We start from the raw sequence: 12,580 nt of genomic DNA on the forward strand, positions 1-12,580 counted from the left end.
TCGTAGGTCACCATCAGAGATCTGACTGTGTTCTGAGGGTAATGGGAAGCCATGGAAGGTTTTGGAGCCAAGGAGAGACGTGAAATACTTTGTTTTTAAGAATCATCCTGGGGTGCCTGGGTGGCTCAGTCTGTTAAGTATCCCACTCTTCATTTCAGCTCAGGTCATGATCTCAGGGTTTTGAGACTAAGCCCTACATTGGCCTCCATGCTGGGTGTGGAACCTGCTCATGATTCTCTCTCTCCCACTCCCTCTGCCTCTTCCCCTCTTAAAGAATAAAAAAAGGAAAGTCATCCTCGTTGTTTTGTGGATAATCGATTATTGGGGGGAACATAAGACACTAAGAAGACCTGAGACTAACCAGGAGGCTGTTAATGTGGCATAAGCAGGAGGTGATGGTGGTCTGAACCAGAGCGGAGGTGATGGAAACAGTGGGATGCGGTTGGATTCAGGCCATATTAAGCATAGAGCAGCAGGACGTGCTCTTGGATTGAATCAGTTGAAAGAAAGGAGTCACAAATCTCCAGAAATGACCCAAGCAACTGGGAAAAAACTGTGCTTTTTTTCTAAGATAGATAAACAGGAGAAGGAGTTAGGTATGGGGGACAGGGGAAAGGACAGTGGAAATCAATATTCTGTTTTAGACGCGTTGAGTTTTTGAAGTACCTTTAGTCCTCACTTCGTTGGAGGTGTTAAGTAGGCAGCTGGATGCACAAGTCTGGAGTGTAAGGAGACATCAGGGCTGGAGAGTAAATGTTAGTCAACAATTATTTATCACCCATGTGATAACACTCACTGTGGTGAGAGGAGATGCTCTCGATTTCCCATTTATTTCCAAGGACTCTGCATGTTGTTTTCAGGAATGTCAAACTTTTAGGGTAGAGCATTTTGTTAAAGTCTTGCAAGATTTCCAGATGGATACAGATGTTAGCCAGATGGATACAGATGTTAGAGAGGCGAGTTAGCCAGATGGATGTTCATAACTGTCTTTGAGGGCAATAAGCAACTCTCTGGGAAGTGATCCAAATGGGGAAAAGCAGACAACACTGGATACAGCTTTGAGCTCAGCTGCTTTGTGTTTTACTCTTGTGAGGATGAAGAGATGTTGCATCCACTTTTAACTTTTTTTTTTTTTTTAATTTGACAGACAGAGATCACAAGCAGGCAGAGAGGCAGGCAGAGAGAGAGGGGGAAACAGGCTCCCCGCTGAGCAGAGATCCCGATTCAGGGCTCCATCCCAGGACCCTGAGATCATGACCAGAGCCAAAGGCAGAGGCTTTAACCCACTGAGCCACCCAGGCGCCCCAATAGATTTGTTTACTGAAACGTTTGAGGGGACTCTTTTTTTTTTTTTTAACAGCTTTAAGAGCTCTTAAGACAGAATATATTCTACCTGTTGTTTTCTGTTCTTTCGAGAAAACTTCTCTACTTTTTTTGTGGGGGGAAGGTGGGGAGATACTCTGGAGTTCGTGTTGCTTTGGCACTCTTGTAGATTCTTTCCTTTCCCTGATTGCTGTTGTAAAGTGAATTTCTTTTTCTCTGTAAGAATTAAAAAAAAAAAAAAGGTGAAAAAGAAATGGAAAGCATGGCTCCTCTTCCTGGCCTTCAGGTAAGTTGGTCAAGCAATCATGTAACTAAATCCCTTTATAGTGTCAGAGGTGATCTTGCCACCAGGTAGGGTTTAGCCTGTGGGACCTGACATTGAGTTGTCTCTGCCAGTGATCAGCTGCTGACCTTAGAACAGTTACTTTGCATCTCTGTACCTCAGTTTCCTACCTGAGAAGGAGTGATTTAGTATGTTCCTTTTTGGTTTTATATTCTATGACACAGTTGTTCTTGGTAAGGAATCTAGATACACCTAGGAGAATATATCTATAACTTTATATAGTATAGGTGGTTATTATCTTACCACACTGTTTCACTTAAATTCCTATTCCATTATCCTTTGAAAATAGGAAAGATAGCATATTGAACATTAAAGAGTATCACTTGGCTCTTTTGAGCATTGAAAGACCAACTAACATGGAGTATTTTATTCTGTAGAACGTATTTGTATGTATCACCTGACTGGTTAAGGCGTTCTGTCAAAGCATGTATTTCTAAAGGTTATGGCAAAATCTTTCTTCCTTCTATACTTGGTCAATTTGAGATATTTAAGCGTGGTAGACTCATAATAGGGATTTAAAAACCATGTACAAGAAAGCCTCTAATTGTTCAGCATTTGACCACGTGATTTCTACAGAAGGAGAATTTGGGGGAAGGTATGTGATAAGATGAAATTTTATAGTTTCAGAGATTAAATGCTAAGATTTCACAATGTGAAATGTGAGTAGATTTTTTTTTTAAAGATTTTATTTATTTGTCAGAGAGAGAGACAGTGAGAGCACAAGCAGGGAGAGTGGCAGGCAGAGGGAGAAGCAGGCTCTCTACCAAGCAGGAAGCTCAATGTGGGACTTGATCCCAGGACCCTGGGGTCGTGACCTGAGCCGAAGGCAGATGCTAAACTGACTGAGCCACCCAGGAATTCCAGTAGTGAGTAGATTTAAAGTGAGAAGACTTTCACAAACTCCCGAGTCATTATTAATCTTAGGCCATAGGATGTTTCCCAAAAAACACTGACTTCTACTGAGCTGAATGGATTCTACCAATTAATACAAAAATATTTCAAAAATTTATAGGAAAATGATTTTTCAAATTTACAGAATTCAGGGATCCCATTCTGGTGATTCTCCATATAGAATACTTTGCCATGCTCAACCAAAGAGTATCTGTATTTGTTACCAGCCCTAAATGAAGACATAGGTTATTATTAAACTATTAGACACACCTGAATACAAGACGACCTAAGTGCCATGTGTTAGAGCACGCCCCACATCTCTGTACAGATCCTTGCCCTTGTGCCTTGCATTTCAGTGTGCTTGATTTGATCCATTCCTCCAGCCTGTCAAAGTCTTTTTTTTTTTTAAGATTTTATTTATTTATTTGACCAGATAGAGATCACAAGTAGGGAGAGAGGCAGGCAGAGAGAGAGGAGGAAGCAGGCTCCCCACTGAGCGGAGAGCCTGATGTGGGGCTTGATCCCAGGACTGTGGGATCATGACCCGAGCTGAAGGCAGAGGCTTTAACCCACTGAGCCACCCAGGCACCCTCCATCCTTTCAGTCTTAATGGGGTAGATCTGTTCCAAAATGGAAAACACATCACCGTGTGTACATGCTTTTCCTTAAGACCATACTCATTGCCTCATACTGGTATCACTTACTAGTCACTTCTAGTCTTTTATAGGTAAGAATACTGTTTACTTCCTATGAATTTATGAATAGGAAAGGGACTTTGGAATCTAAAACATTCAAATTCTACTCATTCATCCAAACCATTTTCTTTCATATAATCTTTTCTAATCTCTATTACTGGAAGATTTATGTTCCCAAAGCAGTATCTGTCAACATTTCCATTTCCATTTCCATTTCATTTTGTTTTATTTAAAAGAATGAACTTGAAAAGGAGGTGAGGGGCAGAAGGAGAGGGAAAGAGAGAGAATCCCAAGCAGGCTCCATGCTCACCTTGGAGCCCCACATGAGCTTATTTATTTACTAAATATCTTTATGTACTTACTGTATGTTTAAAAATAAATAAAAATAAATAAATAAATAAAAATAGATATGCTTAAAAATAAATAAGTTCATGTCACTCCATTCTTGTGTCTGATTTTGCTTAGATTTATGGTGAATATGTGCCAAATTCCAAAATTATGAAACTGTTGACTTCATCTAGAATCTTTTTTTAAATGGGTGAAATATCTTAAGACAGAAAATACTGAGGGATGCCTGGGTGGTTCGGTCGGTTAAGCCACTGCCTTTGGCTCAGGTCATAATCCCAGGGTCCTGGGATCAAGTTCTGAATCGGGCTCCTTGCCCAGCAGGGAGCTTGCTTCTCTCTCTGCCTTTGCCTGCTGCTCTGCCTGCTTGTGTTCTCCCTCTCTGACAAATAAGTAAATGAAATCTTTGGGGCGCCTGGGTGGCTCAGTGGGTTATGCCTCTGCCCCTGGTTGTGATCTCAGGGTCCTGGGATCGAGCCCCACATTGGGCTCTCTGCTCAGCGGGGAGCCTGCTTCCCCCCTCTTTCTCTGCCTGCCTCTCTGCCTACTTGTGATCTCCCTCTCTAAATGAATAAATAAAATCTTTAAAAAAAAAAGAATATACTGAGTATAGTATCATTCATATATCTTACCATCTAATTATGCTGGACCTTGGGTTTTTGTTTTTAAGATTTTATTTATTTATTTGACACAGACAGAGAGAGTGAGCACAAAGAGGGGAGCACAAGCAGGAAGAGAGGCAGTGGGAGAGGGAGAAACTGGCTCCCTGCTGAGGAGGGAGCCGGACTGGGCTTGATCCCAGGACCCTGAGATCATGACCTCAGCTGAAGGCAGACGCTTAACCCACTGAGCCACCCAGGTGCCCATTTTTGTTTTTGTTTTTGTTTTTTAACGTAATCTCTATGCCCAAAGTGGGGTTTGAACTCAGAAACCCGAGATCAAGAGTCACATGCTCTCTACTGACTGAGCCAGCCAGGTGCCCTGATTATGTTGGAATTTAACATTCTGTCGTGCTATTTCATATATTGAAGCAAATAAAATTACAAATCTGGTTGAATTTTTTTCTCTTCCCCATATACTGAGGTCATTTTCCCTTCTCAAATTCTCTCTTATCTAAAATGTCTTGTAACAGATTTGGGCTCAGTTACAGTTGGGTATATTTTATAACTGATTTATGAATATTTATAACCTTTAAGTTATCATTTAGTATGTATACTTAGCTATATGTAAAGGAGTGTCTTCCTTTCTTTTGGAAATGCACAGTCTTTAAAAAATGTAGATACATAGTAAAAATGAGCTGTCTCCGAAGAATGACAGAATAGGAGTTCTTTACCTCCTTAGGCTATAGGAGGAGTTTCTTAATTTCTAGGCAAGTGCATTTTTTGCCTTAGGAACAACAATTTGTTTTTCTGTACTGAAAAACATATTTTGTCTTGAAACACATGCTTTCTTGGAACCAATATTGCAAATAACAAATTATAAATGTGGCCTTGCATGTAAACAGTATGATTGTACATAAATCATATCAGAAAAAAATTGCATCTTTTGAAATAAAAATAAATATAGTGGTTGATAAAGTGAAAGAAGAATATATAACTTGGGGCCCCTGGGTGGCTTGGTTGGTTAAGCATCTGCCTTCAGTTTAGGTCATGATCTCAGGGTCCTGGGATTGAGCCCCCCGCCCACCCATCAGGCTCCCTCATATAGGGAGAGCCTACTTCTCCCTCTCCCTCTCCCTCTTGTGGCTCTGCTCCCCCCTGCTTGTGCTGTCTCTCTCTATCAAATAAATAAAAATTTTTTTTAAACAAAGAAAGGAATACATAATGGGGCGCCTGGGTGGCTCAGTGGATTGGGCCGCTGCCTTCGGCTCAGGTCCTGGGGTCCTGGGATCGAGCCCCGCATTGGGCTCTTGCTCAGCGGGGAGCCTGCTTCCCCCTCTCTCTCTGCCTGCCTCTCTGCCTACTTGTGATCTCTCTCTCTGTCAAATAAATAAAATCTTTAAAAAAAAAGAAAAAAAAGAAAGGAATACATAACTTATTCACTGTCAATACTTGAAGAAAGCTTAGTGCTCCAGATGAAAAGCATTATTAGAATGAGGCAGAAAAGTTGCCTTATGGGAAACAGCGAGGTCAGAGCAGAAGCTGTTGTCATCCAGGAACTGGTCATTGGCAGGTCATTGGGCATTTCTTGTCAGCATCTCCAGTTATGTGGCGGTGTTTCGATATGGCCCAAATGCCTGAGACCATGAAGGGAGGGACAGACAAGAGCTTAAAGCTCAGAGTGGACTTCAGTTCTCATCAGTACCTGCTGGATAAGAACGCCTGGTTTGCTATTGCTGTGGGACGTGCGGTCAGCCGGCACACATTAGCTCTTTCAAGCAACATTGGAGGCATTCGGATGTAGATGGATGTCGGTTCCAAGCTGATATTACAGCCACACTCAGTAAGGTTTGGCTGTTTTTCTAGAGCTGCTGTTTGGAGAAAGGAGTTAAAGGTAACAATTTGGAGAAAGGCTGCGGTATTGGAGGAAAGCTAAACTGTACTGGAATGACTCTACCACTGGCCTCCTCTCCCCTTGCCCCCACCCCGCACCCCTGATGCACACTCTGCCTAGTTAGGGTTAGATGCCCTCTTCCGTGCTTGCAAAGACCCTGTGCCCATCCTTATCAGAGCACTTACCACACCCAGTTGTACTCGTACTTTTGCTGTCTTTCTCCATGTTAAGAACATGAGCCCTGCAAGCCCTGGAGTCTCACTCCCTGAAGTGTTTCTGATGTACCTCCAGCACTGTGCCCTGCTCACAGTACATGCGTGTGACCCACTGACTGCTCACTCCCCCTGGGAACCCACCGCAGAGTGCCTGGTGGACTGCTGCTTTCCTCCTGAATAGAGCTGAAGGTCTCTTCACTTTCTCTGGCCTCAGAGCTTATGGTGAGGCTCTGATTCACACCTCCTCAGCTACAAAACTAGGATTGCCCGGGAGCAGCAGTCCAACGTAGAAAAAAAGTGAATTGATGTAGTAGGGTGTGGGCATGTGCGCTTCATCTGATAAATTCACTCCAACATTCTAATTCCCTAAACCTTTGATTCTTCTTCTGCGCCATGCTGGGGATGTTCTCACATCCCAGCTCCATTGAATGTAAGGCCGAGTCTCACCAACAGACAAGGAAATGGATAGAGAGCTACTTCCAGCTTTAAAACTAACATCCAATCCAGAGTATCTGCTAAATGCACCCATATAATTAAATTCGGCTAAACTCAGTGTTAAGTTTCATCCTTTTTGGTTTAATGCTCTTGGGATCTACTCCCACACATATTCTCCAGGTTTTTGAACATATATATTTTCAAAACCTTGCAGTTCTCTTGATGTATAAGCTAGTGCTTCCCGAATCATGCTTTTGACTTGTCCTCCTGGAACATGTTGAGATCTGAGCTTAGTTCTGTGTTTTGAGGCAACCACGGGAGAGGATGAGTCTTAAGGAGGATGGCTGTCCACTCCTGAGACAGTTTTCCTGTAAGGGAAGGCTTGTCTCTTCAAACACAAAGAGAAAAGCAGCTTTCTACTCATTAAGGGAGGCTCAGAGGGACTGCGGGTTTCTCATTTCTGTTTGGCTACAACCAGATGCCCCTATTCCATGTTTCAGGTGTCCACTCCTTCACAATCAGCATTCCAACTTTCACAGGAGAGCTTGGTACAGCTGTGGATTTACCTGACATTATAATTTTGCAGTCTACACTATTAAATTTGTGTTTGATTTACAGTAGTGTAAGCCCTGTGACAACTGGACATAAGGGTTACTTCTAGGGCTGCATTAGAAGTTCTCTGGGTTCTCGGACTTGAGCTGAGAGTTTAAAGACCTGAGCTTCTCATTTTCTTTCTGTAAATGCTCCAAGGTATTCATGGGAATCCACCCCATATCACAACCTGGATAGTAATTATTCCTGCCCTAATGGTCTAGTGAAGTAGCCATAACCATCACAGTCATCTGCAGGGGATAATCTGACTCATCAGGATGCCACTGAGAGCCACCAATTTCTGCCTTACAGTGTGAGAGAAAATTGCAAGCAGACTCCCCCCTGAGCATGGAGCCAATGTGGGGCTCAATCCCACAACCCTGAGATTAGACCTGAGCCAAATCAAGAATTGAATGCCCAACCAACTGAGCCACTGAGGCACCCCCCAATCCCATTTTTGAGGGTCAGTTTCCTGGGATTACTCTTGGCATGAATTCTTCTATCAGTTAAGACCTGGAGATAGAAAATACACAATGGAATATAATAGAATTGTTAATTAGGTATGAAGTTGTTAACTAGGTAACTAAAAGATAAAAACGCTATCCCGTGGTATCAGGTAGGTATCAGATGTGGGAAGAAGCTGCCATGAGGTCTAGGGCTGAGAGAACAGAGGGAAGTGATTGGAGTCATTAAGATGTAATAATTTAGGGGCGCCTGGGTGGCTCAGTGGGTTAAAGCCTCTGCCTTCGGTTCAAGTCATGATCTCAGGGTCCTGGGATCGAGCCCCGCATCGGGATCTCCGCTTGGCGGGGAACCTGCTTCCCACCCCCTGCCTGCCTCTCTGCCTACTTGTGATCTCTCTCTCTCTGTCAAATAAATAAATAAAATCTTTAAAAAAAAAGATGTAATAATTTAGTGTTCATGTCAGTTGGTCAGCTGGTGCTGATGTTCCTGAGCTCTGGAGAAAGACTGTACACTTGGGAAAAGTGCTGTGAGTCCCTTCTTCCTCCCTCAACCGTGCAGGCTTCGGGTTCACAGAATGTAGCCTGCCGCCAGCTGGCAGAGTTCCAGTGTGGTCTGCAGAGCTTGGCTCCAGCATGACAAAGCAGAGAAGGCTAGATTCGGAGCTAAGGGTCAGTAACGTAATAAGTAGGACATTTACCCTTCCATGCCGGCTTTAGCCTGATGGAAACTTCTGAGGGTTTCATGGTACTAGAAGAACCCAAGAGTTTTCCAGAATAGTTTTGTTTCTTTGGTTTCATAGAGCAGGTCGTGATCGTCCCCTTCTCATGTGCAGCTGGACTGGAGAGGTTTCAGCCTGGAAGTAGGTAACCCATACCAGGCAGGCTCACTCTGTCCCTTATCCATATTCTCCACGAAGTTCCTAAGGAGGAGAAAAAGCCAGCCAGGGCTTTCCTCGCAGGCTGGCCCTTTTATACTTTGCTTGCTCATCCTTAATCATAGTGTCCTAAAATAGCTCTCATTTTAATTGGATGTCATTTTTCAATTTTGAGACCCCATCTTTGTCAAGGGCCTGAAGGGGTGGATATAGAGTGCATTAGTGAACTAAGTGAATTAAACTGGAAAATAAAATAAAAATTTATAAGCCATCGAAGAGGCTTATAAAGGATAACTGAGCTAAGAAAGGTCAGTGCAGTCCAGCAGAAACAATTTCAACCTTTAAAAATGCTGGAGGATATCTTTGGTTAAAAAAAAATGAAGTATGGATTAATACACGAGGATGAAGTAGCAGGACAAGGGGCTGTTTGACATAAATAGGTAAATTAGGTCTGTGTTTATGAAGGGAAAATGTAATTTGATCACATGTGGGTTTATAGAACAATAATGGTTCCTTTGGAGTGTTTCAGGAAGACCACTCTATATGCCTTGTGGTTCGTATTCTTTCATATTGGCTCTTTTACGAATCTCGGTTTTTCTATCAAGTTTGTATTATTATGAATGGAATCTTCTTTTATACTCTGTCCTGTTTTTTATTTTCCGTGTCTTCCACCTCCTTCTCCTCTTCCCTTTTAGTCCAGATCTGATTCTTGTTTCTACAGGAAACAAGTAGTGTTTCTACAGGATTCTCATTAGTTCTTATATTTTTGCTTGTATTAAATTATTCTCCAAGAGAGACAATGGTTATTGTGGAGAAACCTCTGGGAGTGCACTCAGCTCTTGACTTTGCTGAAGGCTGTATAAATATCTAGTCAAAAGTTAGAACCTCTGGGCCTCAGTTTTCTCTTCGTAAGGTGAAGAAAGTAGACTGTGTTATTCCTAATACTGCTTTAATTTTTAGCATGGTGTAACTCTGGAACTTTGAAGGTGTTTCTCAGGAGCTACTGGTCTCACAAATACTGCACTGCTCACTTGGAGGAAAAAAGGATTTTTCACTTACGTAAACCCCATAGAGAAAATGATCATTGTTTAAATAAAAAGCCTCTTCCAAAATGAAGACTTTTTGTGGCTGTCAGTATCTAATGATCCTCAGTTCTGAGATGACAGTGGACCTTTTATCCAGGGCGGAAATTTGAAATAGATATGTTAGTTGTGATCTGTTGACTCTTAAAGTGAAAAGAGGCAGAATGGACAATCTAAATTGCCGATTATTATAGGCTTATTAACTGTGGAATGGATCTCTGAAATTAAAAGTCCCTCACAAAACAAGAGGGAGTTACAAGTGAAGGTTTTTTGGGGGGTTAAAGTACAAGACATATCTCTGTATCAGCTTAGGGCTGATGTAATGGACTTGGACTTTAAAGGCCTGGAAGCACTGTTGAGTGGAGCGGTTAGGCCGCAGCATCTGTCATTCTGTTGATCTCTTGGATTGATTCCGTTTATCTGATGGGCCAGACCACTGTCTCCTGACTGCCTCACCTCTGTCGGTGCGTGATCTGGAGGCTATTCCTCTATAGTAGAGACGCTTTTTTCAGTGAGGCTCACTCACATGCTAGGACCCAAGCTCCTCTTCAATGAGAGCAGCAGTAATGTACTTAGTGTTATTTTTGCAAGAGAAATAGATGTGTCTGATAAATTTCAAGTGATTCACCCCACCCATCCATCCACCCACCAATCCATCCACCCACCCACCTATCCGTCCCCCCACCTATCCGTCCACCCACCCACCCACCCATCATCCGTCCGTCCACGCACCCATCCATCCATCCATCCATCCATCCATCCATCCATCCATCCCTCCAATGGATAGTCGCTGGACATCTACCATAGACCAGGCACAAAGACAAGTACTGGAGAGTCAGTCCTAAACAAGCCAGACATGACTCTGGTCTCATGGAGCTTACAGCCTCTCCCATCGCAAATTTCTGATCCTCACTTGTTTTTCTTTTTCCCTCCCTCTTCTTCTCAAGTCTCCAAAAGATTCAAGTGTATTTTTGTCATAATCGAAAGCTTTTTTTTTTTTTTGACAGGTTACAAATAATGTAGTACAAATCTTAGAGAAAAAATTCACAGGGTTTTGTCGGCTGTGATGCACTTTAAATGCTTTTGTAACCCCCCACTGGGATTTTTAGATTCTTTTGAGCAAAGCTTTTGCCTGTTGGAGTAGATGGGCTTTCCTGGCCTTTTGTGTATGCTGCAGTGTGTGGCTTCTCTCCCATCCCCTCATCCTCAATGCACTTGTTTTCTTTGTGAAATTCTCTTGTCTTTAGATTTCTTTTCTGTCATATTATGTAAGATGGAGACCTGGAATGATGGGAGAATCTACTTCATGTTACTTCATAACTCAAGGAAAAGGCAAGAAATGAAACTACTTTTATTAATATTTATAATAATTATTAAAGCAATATTTATTATTAAACACCAGGCAGTGTGTCGAGAATTTCCAGTGAGGTATGTATTTGTTTTCCCAGAACAAGACCTTCTTTATTGAGCTCTGATAAAGTAAGCTGCAAATTGCAAGGGCTCCAATGTACTGTTGACTCATTGTTCCTTTAACCTGTTTTTCCTTCTTGATTAATACATTACAAATCACTCTAGATGAACCTCAAATTCTTTCAAGGATTTAAGGCTATTTTTATAATTTAAGACATCTATAGCTTCTTTTCAAGTTCAGTATTTGGCAGTGTTCTGGTAGAAGCCTCCCAGAAATGTATGTGTATTGTCATTTCAAAGTGGCCTCTTTCAGGGCCTAACTGCTGTGGAAATTTAGCTTATCATGAATCATTCATTATTATTTTTTAAAGATTTATCTTAGAGAGAGGGCATGTGCATGCAAGTGGGGGGAGGGGCAGAGGAAGAGAATCTCAAGCAGACTCCACCCCCTTGCTGGGCGTGGCACCTGACTGGGGTCTCAGTCCCACAACCCCAAGATCATGACCTGAGCTGAAACCCAGAGTCAGAGCCTCAACCGACTGAGCCACCCAGGTACCCTTTACTACGAATCATTTAAATGAATAGCACTTATTGCTAATCCTTTGCTAGTCTAAAACAAAATCTATACAATAAATAGCAAGGATGCCAGGTGGTAATATGTGAATTTTAAACATACTATGATATGCTATGCTTTAAAAAATAACAGAGTTCAGAATCTAATTCTGTGCAGAGAAAAATTTCTGTTTCAAAAATAAGTCTTTCATGATTAGCTATAGTGATTGAGTTTAGAGTATCACAGAAGCCCTTTGCAATACTTGTTCTCTTTAGTGGGGCTTCAGTCATGAATCATGTGTTGAGGTGTGGCCCTGTCTAGAAGTCCTAAGACTATACCTTTCCTTGAAAGGGCCTCCTATGCCTGTATTGAGGTAGCTACACAATGCGGTCAGGGTGTCCACTTTAGAAATTCCCATTCCACAGTAGTACATCTGGATTCTCTTTCTCAGACTTCTACAACTTCTGGTAGATGAGCATGATTCTGAAACTGGGCTTCCACTCTTTACCCAATCAGGCAAACTTAGGACTCAAAAAACTATGTGTGTGTGTATTCTGGCAATTTTCTTTTTTAAGGTTTATTTAATTATTTGAGAGAGAGAGAGAGAGAGCACGGAGTGGGGAGTGGCAGAGGGACAGGGAGAGAGAGAAACCCAAGCAGACTCCCTACTGAGCCCAGACCCTGACACACATGGGACTCAGTCCCAGGACCACGAGATCACAACCCAAGCCGAAACCAAAAGTCAAATGCCCAACCGACTGAGCCACTCAGGTGCCTCTGTTCTGGCAGTTTCCATACACACCCAAAAGTAGTAACAATAAGATGATTTCCTATGTCATCCTATTTATTCATTATCAACATTTTG

The 12,580-nt window shown here is 42.3% G+C and overlaps 1 protein-coding gene across 1 annotated transcript in view; it reads left to right on the plus strand.

Moving 5' to 3' along the window:
* Positions 1-12,580, plus strand: part of PIP4P2 (phosphatidylinositol-4,5-bisphosphate 4-phosphatase 2) — a 59,330-nt gene that overhangs the window by 12,088 nt on the left and 34,662 nt on the right. The window lies entirely within an intron of this gene.

This window comes from Meles meles, chromosome 1 (assembly GCF_922984935.1).
Source record: "Meles meles chromosome 1, mMelMel3.1 paternal haplotype, whole genome shotgun sequence".
NCBI lineage: Eukaryota > Metazoa > Chordata > Mammalia > Carnivora > Mustelidae > Meles > Meles meles.